This window comes from Nansenia antarctica (assembly GCF_963989245.1).
Source record: "Nansenia antarctica genome assembly, chromosome: 8".
NCBI classification, from domain to species: domain Eukaryota; kingdom Metazoa; phylum Chordata; class Actinopteri; order Argentiniformes; family Microstomatidae; genus Nansenia; species Nansenia antarctica.
The window spans coordinates 33,909,725-33,927,828 of NC_137678.1; positions in this window are offsets into that span (position 1 = coordinate 33,909,725).

Genomic DNA, 18,104 nt, shown 5'->3' on the forward strand with positions numbered 1-18,104 from the left:
AGGATGGACAATGTTTTCCTCTAAAGGGCGCCAAGATACACGAGCAGCCGGATCAAACCATGTGGAGAGAGGACGCAGCACAAAGGACCAATAATACCATTCAAAGTTTGGTAGACCCAATCCCCCTTCGTTTTTTAGCCTCTGGAGGGTTGAGAATTTGAGTCTGGGCTTCTTCCCCTAGAGAGAGCATGGAACTAAAAAAGTTTATTCGTGGAAGAATATTCATTTTAATAACTGAGATACGGGAATGAAATGTGAGGGGTGAAGTTTTCTACCTTTGTAGATCAGATTCTACCTCCTTCAACACATTCTTATAATTAATTGATACTGTGTTTGAAATTGAGGGGTAGATAGTGATACCTATATTTAATATTCTGGACCACTGGGATGTTTAGTGAGATATCTAACTGTCTAGCTGAGGCATTCAGTGGCAATAGAGCTGATTTTCCCCAGTTAATTTTGTAAACCGAAATTCGGCTAATTTCTTTTAAAGATATTTAGAAGGTGAGGAAGTGACTGAGGGATATTCTGAATAAAAAGAAGGATATCATCAGCATATAAAGATATGTGATGTTTGGTGTTGTGGACCGTAATAGGATTATGAGTGACTGACTGGCGAACGGCCTGGGCCACAGGTTCAAGAGATAGGGCAAACAGCAGAGGAGAGAGAGGGCAACCCTGGCGCGAGCTGCGGGACACTGAGAATTGTTTAGAGCAGTGGTCTTCAACCGGGGGTCCGCCAATTTTTGTCATCATAATTGACATTTTTCACCAAAATAATCAGTGAGAATTAAAATATATAACAAAAATGATATTGAGTAAAGTACGAGCATTAATAGGGAATAATAAGCAACTTTTGACAAAAACAATTTACAAAATAAATGATGCCCATGATTCTTGAGTCTCACATAAAGTCAGCTGAAAAAAAGAAAAAAAACACACCTGTCTAGCAAGCTAGGTGTTGGCTAAAACGCTGCAGTTCGGTCTTCATTGCGAAATTAACGTTAATTAATAACTAGCATAACGTTACTAATTTAGTTACTAGTTTGATAATAACAAACCCGCCTCTTTGCTTCTCTATGCGCCGCTATAACGCGCTCCTTTACCATTCCGAGGTCAGATGGCTTTCCCGTGGATCAGTATTGGCGCGTCTTTGAATTACGCACAGCTATCCACGAGATTCTGCTACCGCGCGGAGCTGGCTGCGCATTTCAATGCATTTCCGCGGATTCCGCGGTGCCCTCGCCTGACGTGAAATGCGCAATTGTTGATCACTTGGAGGCACTCGAAAGTCAATTTGAGAAGTACTTTTCTGAGACTGAGTCTTGGAGAAAGCACAAGACATGGATACGGTTATCATTCAAAGACAATGCATCCGACGGCTCAAACCTGACAGCCGCTGAGGAAGATCAGCTGATCGACCTAACCACAGAGAGTACACACAAGAATGTGTACGAGTCACAGCCTCTCACCCAGTTCTCGATGAGCCTTTTGCCTTTTGCAACAACTTATCTTTGCAAAAGTGGATTCTCCTCCCTCACCTACCTGAAGAGCAAATACCGTTCCAGACAGCAGTCTGAGGATGACATGATGCTCTGCCTGACAACCTCCATCTCAGGCGCGGATCTATGGGTGGGCCTAGGCCCACCCAGATTGACAGCTGGCCCACCCAGTCAGATTCATAAAAAAAAAAAAAGTTTGTAAAGTTTAATTTTCACTAACTAACTGTAATGTGAATAGTTTTGTCTTGGAAATGATTAAAAGTATGTATTAATACTAATAATATTCAACTTCCTCTCTTACGTTTACATGGCTTCCTCTTTACGTTTAATCTGATTGTTCAGTTGACCGTGACCAGTGTCAAGTGTCAAGTGTCAGTCAAGTGTTCAGTGTGCGCGCTACGATGGCTAAACAGCTAACATTGTCCCGCTTTCTTAAAAAGCCACGTCTGGAAGTCAGTGAAAATAATGAAAGTTTGGACCAGGCCTTGTCCAAAGACAGAGAGGAGGATTGTGATGAGATGTGTGCTGGCCCTGGGGATGAAGAAGGAGAAACGGCCACAGCTTCAACATCTAATGCTAACTTGAGCATACACGCTAAAGCTCCACCGAAGCGACCGACATTGCCACCGGCTTGTGAAGAGCTAACTGGTAGGACTACTGTAGAATAATTTCTCTGTTTCAGTGATACAAGAAGGTCCAAAGTTTTAAAAGTATTTATTCAAAAAAGGTTGGGTCTTCAGATTACAGGCACACTGAACAATCACACCGTGAATCGAGATAGTCAAAAAGCAGGGCGCTCGAGCCTTGTGCACAGCGTCTTATAGTCCTCCTCCTAGGCCTCTGATTGGCCCAGACCCTCGGGGGCGTGCATATGCGTGTGTGTGTGACTGCGCATGCGCAACAATTCGTGTGTGTGTGTCTCAGCGCATGCGCAACAATTCGTGTGTGTGTGTCTCAGCGCATGTGCGACAAGATCGTTTATAATGAAGTATCAAAAGTATTTAATAAAGTGTATATGAAGTAATAAAAATATACGTGAATATATGTGTAAAATATACGTGAATATATGTGTAAAATATACGTGAATATAAGAAGGCCATAAACGTGTAAAAATATACTACACATCCCCCCTCGGACCACCCAGAGGGTGTTCCGAAACTAAACGATCACACAAACCAAAACAAAAACACAAACCCCACATATCACAGCTAAGAAAATATAAAAAAATTACAAAAATCAAAAATCAAAAAACAAAAAATAAAAAATAAAAAATAACTAATAAGAACCCAAAGACATCATGCAAAAAATAGAAATCAACCAATAACAAAAAGAATCTTGAAAATAACAACCACAATTAAACTAAACACAATCCAACATGCACAAATTAACATAGAAACTTCCAACGACCGATGTTTTCTTTGTCCTTGAAGCGTCGGGGTCAGAGGTTACTAGCACTTGTACCCAGTTGGAGAACAGCCTTTACCGCTGTCTCAGATTGATATCCTATCCCAGTCAAGAGCGTTTTCTTCGTTGCGCTAGGAACAGAACCGCTTTCCTATCTTTGCATAACCACCACACCACTTCTCAACTGACATCAATCACATGATATAGAAAGAAACAAACAGTAATCGACGCAAATAATCACAAAACTTCACTTAATAAACAAATCATCAAAAGAGGAAACAAAATCAGAAAGCAAAACAGAATCCAGCTTTTGCTCATCAGCTACGTTGGTCAACACCAAAGCATTAATAGGAATATCCGAAATACACTTTCCAAAACATTTGATCAAAATACCAAGTAACATAATACAGATGATAATGACAACAAAAATAATAGCGACGGACCTGATCATATTACCAATACCTGAAAAAGCAGAATCAAAGAAATCTAACCCATTCCAACCGTGTTCTTTATGTAAATCCTCAACACCCTTCTTGTTAGATTCATGAAAATCATGCAAAGCGTTACCAGAATCCGAAATATAACTGCAGCATTCACCGCCTATCAAAGCACAAGTACCACCCTGACTGGCCAAAATAATGTCCAAAGCCATTCTATTTTGGAGAGCTACATTCTTAGTTTCAGTCAATTCAGTGGCCAGGGCAGACACTACAGCATCCGAAGCATTAATGTGTTTTTCAAGAACGGACGATAAGGCACTTAATTCAGTCTGAGTGTTGTAGACACCATAACTTGGGAATATTAGGCCAAAAAACTTCTGAACGGCAGACAACGCCCTACGACTACGATGGGTTGCTTGTTTGTGAAGTACAGACATCTCCTCCCGAGTAACTTTCCTAATCAAAGGTATCAGATGAGCCAAATAACAACCACCCTCAATCGAAGCAGGAAGCTTAGAGAATGCATCATTATCACACACAAGAAACACATGTTCCGGGAGTTGAAGCTCCGTACCAGGATACGAGAAAATGGTTCCACCTACACAAGACGCAGCCCCTAACTGACGAACCGAGCCGATCTTGGGCCGTACTTGAATGTCAATACAGGTTGTAACATTTACGAGAGGCATGACTTTAAGCTGCGTGGTGCCTCTCTGCCGTCTGGTAGTATTGGTATCATGTAATTTCATTTGAGGCACCATAGCACAATCAACAACTTTACATTTTAATCCAGAAATAACAACTGAACCCCTCCACCGTGTAGAAGTCACACTCCCAGAACATGACAGATGAGGACTCAATGCAGTACCATTTAATTGAGCGAACATAGCTTGGATAATATATATCTTCTTCGGACCTGTTGGTTGTGACAAATGTGTAAGCCTATCAATAATAACCTTCCCCACACCGCTAGGCCTATGGTGTTTGTTAACCGCTGCTGTCAGACGTTCCAACACACCAATATCCACACCTGCATAGGAAGAATTTAAAGGAACCAGAATCGTGCTGGGCTGACAAGAAGAGCTCTGGTTCTTGCCCTGTAAAACAAATGGGGCTAAACCCTGCCAATTATAATGAAGCCATTCTGCTTTAGTTAACGGTATGGGGAAAAACATAGGAGCAGACGCACTTACAGGGACCTGTTGACAAATCCAGCAATCAGAATAATTCATTTTTGAAGCAAAATCTTTCATGATACTAGTGGCAGAATTAGGGTGGGACCGTGTCCCCAGGTGATTAGAATCATACAACAAATAATCGTCAGTAGCAACTACAATCGCCTTCGTAGGAGCCTTCACAGCAACATTTTCAACCTTTCCTGGTAACTCATCGTGAACATATTTATGCACCAATGTCTCACAGTCCGAGGTCCTATAGTGGTGTGGATAGTCAGGCCTGGTCCTACAAATATTGTCCTTGAAATTGTTGGATTTACTAGACACCGGTTCACCGATATCACGTCTAGCACACCAATACGAGCTCTCTTCCTGGTCAACATTAGTTAATGTCACACGAGTTTCTTGCATGTTGCTTGAGTACTGATCAAGTGTAATATATGTAGTATCCAATAAATACCACTCGCTCTCTTCGGCGGTATAGATCAAACAATCATCAATAGCACAACGTGAATGTGGGCAAGTAAAAGCTCTACTTGCTATGGCCATTCTTCTCTGACGTCCAGGCATAACAGTGTGTGAGTAAAGTGTAACATTGTCCAAAGAAGTCAATGGGGTAGGAACACTAAGGGGTATATCAGTCTCTGAAACGGCATGGCTTGAGTTTCCTCCTAATTGGCCTTGGTGTTTTACGGGGTCTGTCTGGTTGAGGTGTATCACTGACAGGTCTGTGTCTCTCAATGGTACCTCGGTCCGGGCATCCGCCCGGGTTGCTGACATCTCCGTCTGGAGCATTGTCAGGGTCGGAAGGGGTGACAACAGGGGCAACACCAGGCTCGGTAGAACCCCCAAGAGGGGTGTCGCAGTCACTGGATCCTTCACGGTCTCCGTTGACCCACTCATCAGTGGGCTGGACAGGGTCTGGGACGAGGCCCCCGGCATCATCTGCATCATGACGCAGATACTCACCAACATCTTCGTCAGCCTGGATGTCCAAGCTGTGGACTTCCTCGTCCCCAGGGATCCCCTCACCATCCTGCTGAGGTTCTCCCTCATCGTCCTCATTGGGCGCCTTGATGCAGTGATGAACGTGATACCAGGTGGGGGACCCCTTGATCTGGAGGGCAGTCCCAGTGCACCGAACGACCTCGTAAGGTCCTTCCCGTCGAGCCTCATGCCACTTCCGTCTGTAGACCTTCACGTAGACCTTGTCACCCGGTTGCAACGCGTCCTTCCTCTCCTGTGCGTTCACCTCCTCCTCACGTTCCTGTTTGTGGAGCACATAAGAAGAGATACTCTTTTGCCGGTTAGTCATGTACTGTACATAGGCTTTCATGTCACTCTCCAGGAGGGCCAAACTTGGCCCTTTCCCACTGGTTCGTACACAGGGAGCTGTCATTATCCTCCCCATCACCAGTTCATGGGGAGTCAAGTGCAGCCCTCGAATCTCACTGGAACGACAGGCCATCAATGCAAGAGGGAGTCCTTCCAACCAATTAAGACCTGTATGCTTACAGACCTTAGAAAGACGGTTCTTAAGGACCCCGTTCATCCTCTCTACTATCCCCTGGCTTTGAGGTGAGTAAATACACCCAAGTCTCTGCTTGATTCCCAACTTTTGTAGTATAAGCTTTACCGTCTTATCCACAAATTCCTTACCATTGTCTGACGATATCCTATCTGGAATTCCAAACCTAGGCATGACTTCCCTGCATAGGAACTTTGCTACAGACTGAGCATCCTTTCTTCGAGTGGGGCAAGCTTCTACCCATCTGCTGAACCTGTCTACTACGACTAGCATGTACCTGTATCCTGCAATAGGTTGAATCATGTCCACATAATCAATCACTAAATGTTTCATTGGCCCGTTTGGGGTAGGGATATGCCCAGTTCCCACTGGTATTCCAGGTCTGATATTGTTCTTCAAACAGACCACACATTGACCAAGGACATGGTCTATTTGTTCCAACAAATATGGAGCCCAAAAACCATATTCCTTGGTGATCTTGCGTCTTACCTCCCCCCTGGACACATGTGCTAATCCATGAGCTTCCTGTATCAGTACGCCTAATAAATCTGGGGGTGCCACAACCAGCCCCTCATGATTTCTCCATAGACCTGTGTCATCCTGACTAGCTCCTCTTGTTAACCATAAGTTTTTGTCTAGCGCATTCGCCTCACTCTGTAACATCAACAAATCCTCAAGCGTGACCATGCCCTGTAACTGTACTTCATGTGTGACCAGCAGAACTTTACCTGCTTTGTCTGCTCCTGTAATAGCTTTGGCTGCATCATCTGCAGCCCTGTTACCTTGTGTGACATGTGATGAGTCAGATCTGTGTGCGGCACACTTTACTATGGCTAATTCCCTTGGTTTCATCATGGCTTGTAACAGCTTCATGATTTGAGCGTGGTGCTGAATAGGCGAACCATCAGTTTTCTTAAAACCCCGTCCCTTCCATACAGCTCCATGTAAATGACACACATTGTGGGCATAGGCAGAGTCGGTGTATACTGTCACTCTTTGTCCGGTTCCCAAATTGCATGCTTCTGTGAGGGCAATCAACTCAGCCAACTGAGCTGAACAAGGCTGAGGAACAGCCTCGGCTTGTTCTACAATGAACTTCGAATTTTGGGATCGGACTATGGCATACCCGGCACGTAAATGTTCTCCTACCCGGTAACAAGATCCATCAGTCCAATACTCAACGTCAGCTTCCTTTAAAGGCAAAGCTAGTAGATCTGCTCTAAGCTTAGAGTACCTCGTAGCTTCCTTCACACAATCGTGTGGTTCCCCATCTTCTGGGGTTGGCAAGGTCTCTGCTGGGTTAAGTGTGTTACATCTTAGTAAGGTTACATCTTCCCTTTCCAACATCCTGTAATAATCCCTAATCCTAGGCATCGTCAAAGTGTACTTGCCTTGATTCAAGAGGTTCCTTAGACTGTGGTGGCAGAGAATGGTAATTGGGTACCCCATGGTTAAGGCTGTTGCCTTCTCGTACATAAGATAAGCCCCGGCCATTGCTCTGTAACATGGCGCGAAACCCATTTCTACCTCTGAATATGCGACAGAGTAATAGGCTATGGGCTGTGGACTAGGTCCAATGCCTGTTGGTTGCGTAAGAACAGCGCAGGCATACTTCCCCTCGGCTGAAGAGGAAACATACAATCCAAATTCTTTGGAATAATCTGGAAGCGCTAAAGCTGGCGCTTCTTGCAATTTGTGTTTAATTGTCTCAAACGCCAAATCAGCTTCCCTTGTCCAAGTAATGCAAGATTGGAGGTTATCGCTACCTGTTTCCTTAATCATCCCCCTCAATGGAGCAACTAGTCTAGAGTAATCCTCCACCCATGCTGAACTATACCCAGTAATGCCCAAAAACATCATCATTTCCCTAACCGTTCGTGGTTTTGGAGCCTTCTGAATAGCTTCCAAATGTTCATTTGTGACGCTGCGATGTCCCTGTGTAATGGATTGTCCTAAGTAAGTTACCTTTTCCTGACAATACTGTAGCTTCTTTTTAGACACCTTGTGTCCCTTCTCCGCCAAAACCTTTAACAGTTTGACGGAATCCCTGTGACATGTTTCTTCATCTGGGGCACAAAGGAGTATGTCATCCATGTACTGAATGGCAGTACTACTTATCATCTGTTCTAACCCGTCTAAGTCCTCCCTTAAGACCTGATTAAAAACATGAGGACTGTGTTTGTACCCCTGTGGCATTCTGGTATATTGATAATGCTGACCTTTGTAGGTAAACCCAAATAACCCTTGACTTTCTACACTAAGAGGTATAGAAAAGAAAGCCCCGCATAAATCAATCACTGTAAATACTTTGGCTGTGGATGGAATCTGAGTCAACAGCACATGAGGATCAGGAACTTCAGCTGGATAGCTGACGACTACCTCATTCACAGCCCGTAGGTCATGTACCAGACGATATGAACCATCAGGTTTCGTCACTGGCAGAAGAGGTGTATTGCTTAACGGATATTGAGTTATCTTCAGGACTCCTGCCTCTAACAGTCCTTTGATCTGTGGCTCAATTCCATCAATTGCTTCCTGTTTCAATGGGTATTGGTTTTTCCAAGGGGGTTCTGCACCCGGTATGAGTTCAACTCTCAATGGACGAGCTGATTTCACAAATCCAATGTCTGTACTGTTCTTTGCCCACAGGTCGGCTGGCACGTTCTGCATCATTTCTTCTCTGAGGTCTCTGTCAGCTTGTACAGGAAGGATTAGCTGGTTCATTAGCTTCACAGTCTGCGGATGTCCTATTCCTTGAGCAGAGATCATCAGTTTTGTGAACTGTCCATCAATGCTCCTCCAGATAGCAGGGTTTTCTTTTGTCGTTACAAATCTGGCTTTTTCTGAGTCTGCCATCATTGCCCCTAAATGCTTCTGCTTATAGTGTTCAGATATCATAAGTGTCACATGAGGGATGCTACCCTCAATCTTATGCTCCTGATCTAGATAAGTGTCACTGTTTATCTTCATAGCCACTCCCTGAGGGCCTAGGATTATACAACTTGCACTAAGCTGTACCTGTTTTGGCTGATGCTTCAGCCACTCATCTGGGGTTGCATCTGCAACTTCTCTAAAATACTGGAGTGTACAATGCAATGGATCAGTAGACCTTCTGGCCTCTGCCATGTGTGCCAGGATATAATTGTCCCACATCCTTGCTGGTTCCATTAGGTCTGGGCTAAGCCCTCCCACCCAATATACCATAGATGCGTTGTTGTCCATCATGACAGACAGTTGTCTGTTCTCTTGTGGCACTGTCACCTGACAGCCGTCCGGTGTGCATTTCACGGTACAATTTAACTGGCATAGTGCATCTCTCCCTAGTAGCCCTATTGGCGTGTGTTCTGATACAAGTATTGACAGATTTGCTCTCTGTCCTTTGTACTCTAAGCTTACAAGCTCAGTAGTAGGGATCAGCTGTTTAATTCCCTCGAATCCGATTGTCTTCACATATCTCCCAGACATAGGAAGGTGCGTGGCGTCTTCAGGCTTCAGACAGGTGTAGGCTGCTCCACTGTCCACCATCAATTCTAATGGACGTTGGTTGACCGACACCCATATTGTAGGTTCATCTTCAGGCCTGTTTGTCACCACCAGCTGGCACCCCCCTTTCGGATCTTCCGGGCACCCCTATAGCGCAGCTGCTGGGCCTCCATAGGGGTTCACCACTCCTGGAGCCGGTGCAGCAGGGGGCTTATTTCCTCCTTTCTGTTTCCCCCCTGCGCCCCCCTGGTTCTTCTTAAAGCAGGTACGTTTTAAGTGTCCATACTGGCCGCATACGAAACATGGTCCTAGTACCCTCCTCGGTGCTGTGGTCCATCCCTCTTGTGGTGGTCCTTGGCCAGGCTGGTTGTATGGAACCACTTGCCCCCCTGGTGGCCCCTGTGGGTATGGATTCCCCCCTTGTGGCCCCTGTGGGTATGACTGGGGAGGGACAATTTGCAGTTGCTGTGGCTGAGATGGGACCTGTAGGGCTATAGTCTGCTCTCTCTCTTTGGTTTTCTTGCCTTCTTGCAATTGCACTTGAGTTAGTTTTCTGAGTGAGTCCTCGTCTTGTGCCTTCTGTGCCTGAATCTTCTTTCTAAATAATTCTACTTGGTGTGCTATGTTGTCTATATAAACAGCCTTGCTCATGTGTCGTAGGCCCACCACTTCTGCTAACTTGTTCTTAACTGGGGTAGGGAGACCTTGTTGAATCTTTTCCCTGATTATGGCTTTTTCTAACGGGTTATCTTCGGCATCCTTCCCTGTCACACTTCTCCATTGAGAGTGCACACGGGCAACGTACCCCCGGGGATTTTCATCTCCCCCCAGTGGCTTCACAATGACATTGTCTGGGTGAATGTGAGTAGGGTATGTTTCTCTGATTGCCTTCCACAGCTTGCCTCTGTTTGCTGCGAAGAGTTCTGGATCATAAACGGATGTATCGATATATCTATGAAGTCCCGCCTTCATCAATATTTCCTGCATGGTGTCCAATCCTGTAATGGTAGCTAAGAGTCTTTTCAAATCCCCCATAGCAGCGTGCGTCCCCGTCAATCTCACGTCGACTTGAGCCGTCCAAGGATGACCTCCATCTTCCAGGACTGGGAGTTTTTCGATCACTTCTGACAGATCCGTATGATTCCAAGGACGATATTCCATCTGGTTACCTCGAATCAGCACTGGGAAGTTCCCCTGAGTTTCCTCTTCTTCCGATGCTGTTTCATAATCGCTTACTTGTGGAGTTAATGGCTCCGTTTTTATTTCCCGCCTTGGTGTCGCTTCCCGCCTTGGTGTCGCTTCCCGCCTTGGTGTCGCTTCCCGCCTTGGTGTCGCTTCCCGCCTTGGTGTCGCTCCGGACCTTGGGGAGTTCAACCGGGATGCAGGTGATGCTGCCGCTTGAGATTGACGACACGTTTCTCTCTCTACGTCTAGGTCCTGCAGCTGTTGTCTGTAGTCCTCTTCGTTTCTTAGGATTTTCGCACGGAGTTTTCTTGCCCTCCTTTCTCCCTCCTCTTCATCCCTGTCTTCCTGCAGCTTCTTCTTCTTTTGCTCTAAGCTCTCTCTTCTCTTCCCTGCCTTCAGAGACTTCTGCTCATCTTCAGAACTATTTTCTTCTTTTCCCTTCTTATAGCGTATTTTCCCTCCCTGCTTTTCGGCCCTGGCTAGTAGTTTTCTTATCGGAGAACTGTAGCCTCCTTGTGCATTGCTGTCATCACTGGAATCTTTGCCATCTCCTCCACTGCCATCTTCACCGTCATCCGTCTTGTCCCTCCTGTCGTCCCCTTTTTCCCTCGGCTCCTCCTTTATTTTCGGTTTGGCACCTGACCTGTTCTCTGGTTCGAAGTCCACGGTCACTTTCGCTCTTCCCCTCTCCAGTACATTGTCATCCTTATCTTTGATAGTGAAGGTTCCACTCGTACTTAGGACAGGGACCTGAGGGTAGATCCGCTGAGAATTGTCCTCCAGTCTCTTGGCATAGGGAGGAGGACTGGAGATTGGAGCTGTGTGTGAGAATGGAATGTTCACTTTCTCTTCCATTGCTTTGGCCAATTCATCTCTTTTTTCTGGATCCATGTGAGCTGTTTTCTCTTTCCAAGCTAATGCTACTTTCTGCCCCTCTACCTTGAAGAGGTCTAAAATAGCTAACTCTAACCTGCGTTTCTCTGATCTAATCTTTCCTTTTTGATGCGCCTTATGTACATTGATAAGTATCTCCAATGTTGCAATTAATTGTAAATCAAAGGTGCCCTCTGCTGGCCATGGTTGTTCAATGTCTGCCCAACGAATATTCCATTTCGTTGATATCTCGCTAATCTCCTTAACAAGAGGATTCATTTTTTCCACTATAGCCACAGGAGATGAATTGGCTAATATTCCCTTGGCTGTATTAACAGCCCTCACAATGTTACTGGGTTTGGCTCCCATGTTTGAAGTATTTATACTGCTTAATATGCTGAAAATATGCTATAAGGTGTACTTTCCTTACAACCCACCTTCTGTTGCTGTATCTGCTAAACAGATGCTAGTCCAACTCTTAACTGTGTCAACTGTCCACACAGAACACTACAACTCCGGAACAACGGATTGTTTCAGTGGTATTGTGTATTATTGACTTAAATGTAATCTATGTGTATGCGTTTTAATCTAAATGGTTTTTTCCCTTATTATGTATGAATGTGTCACTTAATTGCTCAATCAATACTAATTATAGTTCAGGTCAACTTAATTATTAAACTACAAAGGCTTGTTCAACACAATTATCAAATTACAAAAAGCAGGTCACGCTTTAAGTCTTTCTGATCCACAACCCCTTGCTTGATCAATCCTCTGATAGAAACTGTTCTGCTATTCTTTAATCAAGAACTGTGAAAAAAGAACTTAGCTTCAAATAAAAAGATGTAAAACACGAATATTAATCACAACCTGAAAAGAAATCGACTTGTCATTGGGAAGGAATAAAATGATTAATTATTCATTACAATCTGTAAGGAAATCGATTTGTTATTTGAAAGGAACAAAATGATCAATTATCAATTACAATCTGGAAGGAAATCGACCTGCTACTTGGAAGGAATGCACAATCAACTAGACTTAGTCATTTACACTTCATTGATGAAATCCTGTGGAAGAAAACGTCATCCCTAGACCACTATAAACCAATTGCTCAAAGTCTTGTGAAAACTGAAAATGAAATAATCTGAATAATTAATTAAATCAATTTGTAATTACTTAAATTAATTGAAGTACCCCTCCATTTATCATTGTAAAAGACTATATCGTCGACCTCAGGCGGATGCACTGATGGAGAACCAGTGGTCCAGTGTGATTCGTATTCCGTCCACTGGAGAGCAGCAAACAATTAAAAAGGTCTTATATTGTTTCATCCACTAGAGGGCAGTACACAATTAAAAACGTCCTGTCTTGTTTTATCCACCAGAGGGCAGTACACAATTAAAAACGTCCTGTCTTGTTTTAACCACCAGAGGGCAGTACACAATTAAAAACGTCCTGTCTTGTTCTAACCACCAGAGGGCAGTACACAATTAAAAACGTCCTGTCTTGTTCTAACCACCAGAGGGCAGTACACAATTAAAAACGTCCTATCTTGTGTCAACCACTAGATGGCAGTCAAGAATTAAAAACGTCCTATCGTGTCTCGACCAATAGAGGCCGCCACACCGAAGATGCTTTACAGAATGACTACCTTACCTAAAACTCTCAATCTTCTGATTTATTTTTACAATCTATCCCTAAATCAATTGTTTAAGTGAAATGAATGAATGATTCGTTAGAATTATTCACTATATCATCATATACATTGATTTAAAACTTATGGAATCAATCAATTGTTCTGGGAAACAGAAAATGAATGCTCTGAATAATTAATTCAACTGATAAGTAATTAATTAAATTAATTAAAGTAATTTGCTATAGGACAATCAATTAAAAACATCAATCTATGAGTGATCTCTACAGATCTCTCGTCAGCATTCTATGCAAGCAGACAGGGCCGTTTTATTGAGGTCTGTGACCCTGCTGGGATTCTGCTCAGGGAAAGCAGCCTGGTCTAGACTCACGCACAAATGCCACATATGCTTTGAATCTAACCTAAAGTCACAATCTATCTTTACTTTTAACAAACTATGACAAATATCTTTAATCTACGTTAAATCTATGTAATGCAACAATCACCCGCAACGTGTCTGTATGTTTGAACAACAGAGGAAGAAGGAAGAGAGGGAGGGCCTTTGTCCTTCTCTGTGGGGCAACCCCCGCGTGTGTATTTGAAAAAAAATGAATGTCAGGGGGAAAAAAGCCAAGACTGTAAGATTAATCTTCACAACACTGCTTTTCCACAATATTATTATTCTCCACGACACAGCAATTCTCCAGATAATCTTATTCAACTACTTCTAAAATGACACATGCTTTTTACTAGGCCTTGTGTGTCCACTAAGCCTACCTCTGTCTACACACAGGAAGAAATTGGCGCCAACTCAGACATGCATCTGCACAAAGGGAAAACTAGCGGCCTGGTTCACAGGTCTGACATGCGTTTTCAGACAAAGGAATATTATGGCGCCCTTTTCAACCAGCCACGTTTCTCCTCCGTGCTCCCCAGTAATTTAACAATGCATATCTCTAAAATAGCACGGACTCTGCTCTTTCAAACTAGGAATTCCAATTCCATTACCATTTGAATAAAGCTATTTTACACTTCACCAGACTATTGCCTGACACAAATCACAGTTATTAGCCCGCTTAGAAAAACGTCTTTCCCTAGCTTGCTAATACCCTTGTTCTTAAAACAAGGCCACAATAATAACCACACACACGATAGAAATCGTACAATTATAACACTTTTCTCAATACAGGCTTTATAACCCGGCTCACTCTGACTAATCTCGACCCAGTTATATATTAAAGAGGATCCGTTTAAAATATAGCTTACAGTCTAATTTGCACAGCTTCGCCTGTACTTACCCTGGAGAGCTGCAAAACGACCGATCCAAAGCTATTAAAAAGGGTCCCTTCGTGGTTGCCACTTATGTAGAATAATTTCTCTGTTTCAGTGATACAAGAAGGTCCAAAGTTTTAAAAGTATTTATTCAAAAAAGGTTGGGTCTTCAGATTACAGGCACACTGAACAATCACACCGTGAATCGAGATAGTCAAAAAGCAGGGCGCTCGAGCCTTGTGCACAGCGTCTTATAGTCCTCCTCCTAGGCCTCTGATTGGCCCAGACCCTCGGGGGCGTGCATATGCGTGTGTGTGTGACTGCGCATGCGCAACAATTCGTGTGTGTGTGTCTCAGCGCATGCGCAACAATTCGTGTGTGTGTGTCTCAGCGCATGTGCGACAAGATCGTTTATAATGAAGTATCAAAAGTATTTAATAAAGTGTATATGAAGTAATAAAAATATACGTGAATATATGTGTAAAATATACGTGAATATATGTGTAAAATATACGTGAATATAAGAAGGCCATAAACGTGTAAAAATATACTACACTACACCGTCGGATCTGTCAGCCATGGAGGAACCAGCCACTCAACCAAAGCTGGTAACATTCCCTACCACTGTAATAGATGGGAAATCGCGCTCCTTCAGTAGAAATTGGTACGAGAAGTTCAAGTGGATGGAATATAGAAAAGAAAGAGACGCTATTTTTTGTAAAGTGTGTCGACATTTCCCAGAGGCGCACACAGAGTTCACTTTTACAAGAGATGGATACAAAAATTTGAAACGTCTCCGGCAGGCCTGTGACAAACACGAGTCTAGCAAGCCGCATGCTGTTGCCCTCACCAAGTTGGATGGGTACAGGCAAAGCCATGATGGACCCCAAAGCCGTGGGACAGTGTTAAATCAAATGCACGGTGATGCCGTTTCATTCATAGAGCGAAACCGGCAACACGTTAAAGTTGTGTTAGACATTGCTATGTTGTGTGCCAAGTTGGAAATTCCACTTAGAGGTCACAGAGAAACGGAAGAGGCGCTCAATAAAGGTAATTTCTTGGAGCTATTCAAGTTCATGTCAAAATATGATCCAGAAATTGAAAATAGACTGAAGGAACTGCCTCGAAATGCCACGCTCCTAAGCCATCACATTCAGGATGAGCTGCTTGAGGCTGCAGCCTCACTGCTAATTCGAAAGATAAAGTCTGAACTGCATGAGCAATCCACAGATTATGCCATACTTGCGGATGAGTATAAAGATCTATCCAAGCGCGAGCTAGTTGCTGTCTGTATTCGATTCATTCATGGAGGGGTAATTAAAGAACGAGCAGTAGGCTTTGTGGAAACTGCGGAATTGTCTGCTCAAGGAATATTGATTGATTGATTGAAAACTTTATTAGAATGTTTGCAGAAGTAGGTACATGAAAGTACATATTACATACAAGGTCAAACTAAGAGGATAAAAACCCAAGAAAGCCACTGGCTTATTTCAATTGGGGTCCTTGATTTTCACAGAGGATCCTAGTGTGTATTCGTTCATTTATTTGTTCATACATTAATTTATGTACCTATATATTTATTGTTAATTCTGTCAGACTTGGTCCTCCATAGTTGATGGTTATTGGTTAATTCATTGACTATTGCGTGCGCTTGAATGCCTTGCGTGTGTGTATTATAATAACTTGTTTGGCTGTCCGTTGCATTCTCTGGGTAGACAGGTACTTTATTTATTTTCCGTTCGTTTCATGGTCTGCATAGTGATCTCCTCCAGTCCCTGCGAATATTTTGCGTGCGTGCGTGTGCGTGTGTGTGCATGCGTGTTGGTCGTACCCAAATGTTTCGAGCACCCACGGGCAGAAACATAAATCGGCGCCTATGATCGCGAGCCCGGTTGTGTTCCATCCATCTGTTTGCTCATACATAGGTCTAAAACGTGCGGTGATGAGTTTCACTCAGGCCTACCCAGATTTTTCCAGGCCCACCCATCAGCCACTTTCTGTATCCGCCACTGCTCCATCTCCCCCAGAATAGACAAGCTGTGTACCACCAACCAGGGCAAGTCATCTCACTGAGGTAGGCATACCTGGCTTCCTGAAGCTAAAAGTTTCATTGTTGAAAAATAATAATAATAGAAAATATAAGCCTCATCAACAACAACAACAACAACAACAACAACAACAACAACAACAACAATAATAATAACCAATCATAATTATGCATGAACGTTTTATCAATCATAAACACACATAGGCTAATAACCCAGTATATAAATAGGTTAATACGGTGAAAGAAAAGGTGAATGAAGTAAATATAAAAGTTATTATAGGCTTTAAAATGTGAGACATTTAAAAATATATATTACATGTGGGGGTCCCTGTTCTGTTTGTCTCTCGTCCAAGGGGTCCTTGGGTTGAAAAAGGTTGAAGACCCCTGGTTTAGAGCATGTGTTCCCTGTCAGAACCATTGCTGTCGGGTTGGAATATAGTAGTTTTATCATAGCTACATAATGATCTCCAAAGCCGCTAACGCTATATGGAAACGTTATTTTGGTCGATTATTCCTCCCCTTTAATAATACCAATTGGTATTGTATTATACCAACAGAAGAATATTGCAGGGGATTTTGGCATTTTTGGCCGTGCACGATGATAATTTCAATGCCCCTATTTTCGGTTCTCACAGAATGTTTCGGTTTACACAAGTCGACATTGGCTGCTTTCAAATAATATGCTATAGATGTAAAAGAGGCACTAGGCTTAAGACACCATGATAACCATTTTTTTAAGCTTACAGGTGGCAGCCTGAAACCTATAATAGGAATGACCGGGTCGACGGGACAGGAGGTTAAATGCCTGATGGCCAGGGTTTAGGAAACACACTTTCTCTTTAGGCTATTCTTAGGCTATTCTTAAAAAGTTGTTCATACAACTGCCACTGTCTACATTCCTAGTTTGTGACAAACCAGTGTTAAAATATGTTAATATATGGGAACCTGACAGCATTAAAGTAATCAGATCCAATGATCTGTAGGAAGGGTCGCGCTAATTGGTAAACGCCTGAATAGCTTGGGGCTGTCATACCCCCACATATAGGCTACTGTTTAACTCCATTGTTTATAACTGTAAAAACAATGCAATTGTAAACAAACACTTTATACCATTAAAACATTTTTAAAACTATGATTCTGATCTTATGGATGTTCAGTTCTTGCATCCATAGTGCTGTCTATGAATTTGAGAGTGATTACATTTTCTCCAACTCCATCCTTCAACTGTTTACCCCCCAAAAGTGGTGGGGTGACTCTTTGTTGTTAGATAAAATGATATACTGTCATAAAAGTATAATATAACATGTTGTACTATAGTGAGATAGGACACAGACACAGAGCACAACTCTGTATGAATGTGTGACAAGCAGGGAAGTGCTGTGTGTTGTGTATTAAGCAGGTCAAATCTAAAAATATCTCAGAGCTACAAAACAAAACTGAGTTCAGTTTGCGGTTGTGTCACATCGGGGACTGGAACTCTTGTGAAACCGACTTCTCTGGCCAGACTAGATTGGTTGATACATTAGGTTATTACTCCATGATAACATACTTTACATATAGTACTT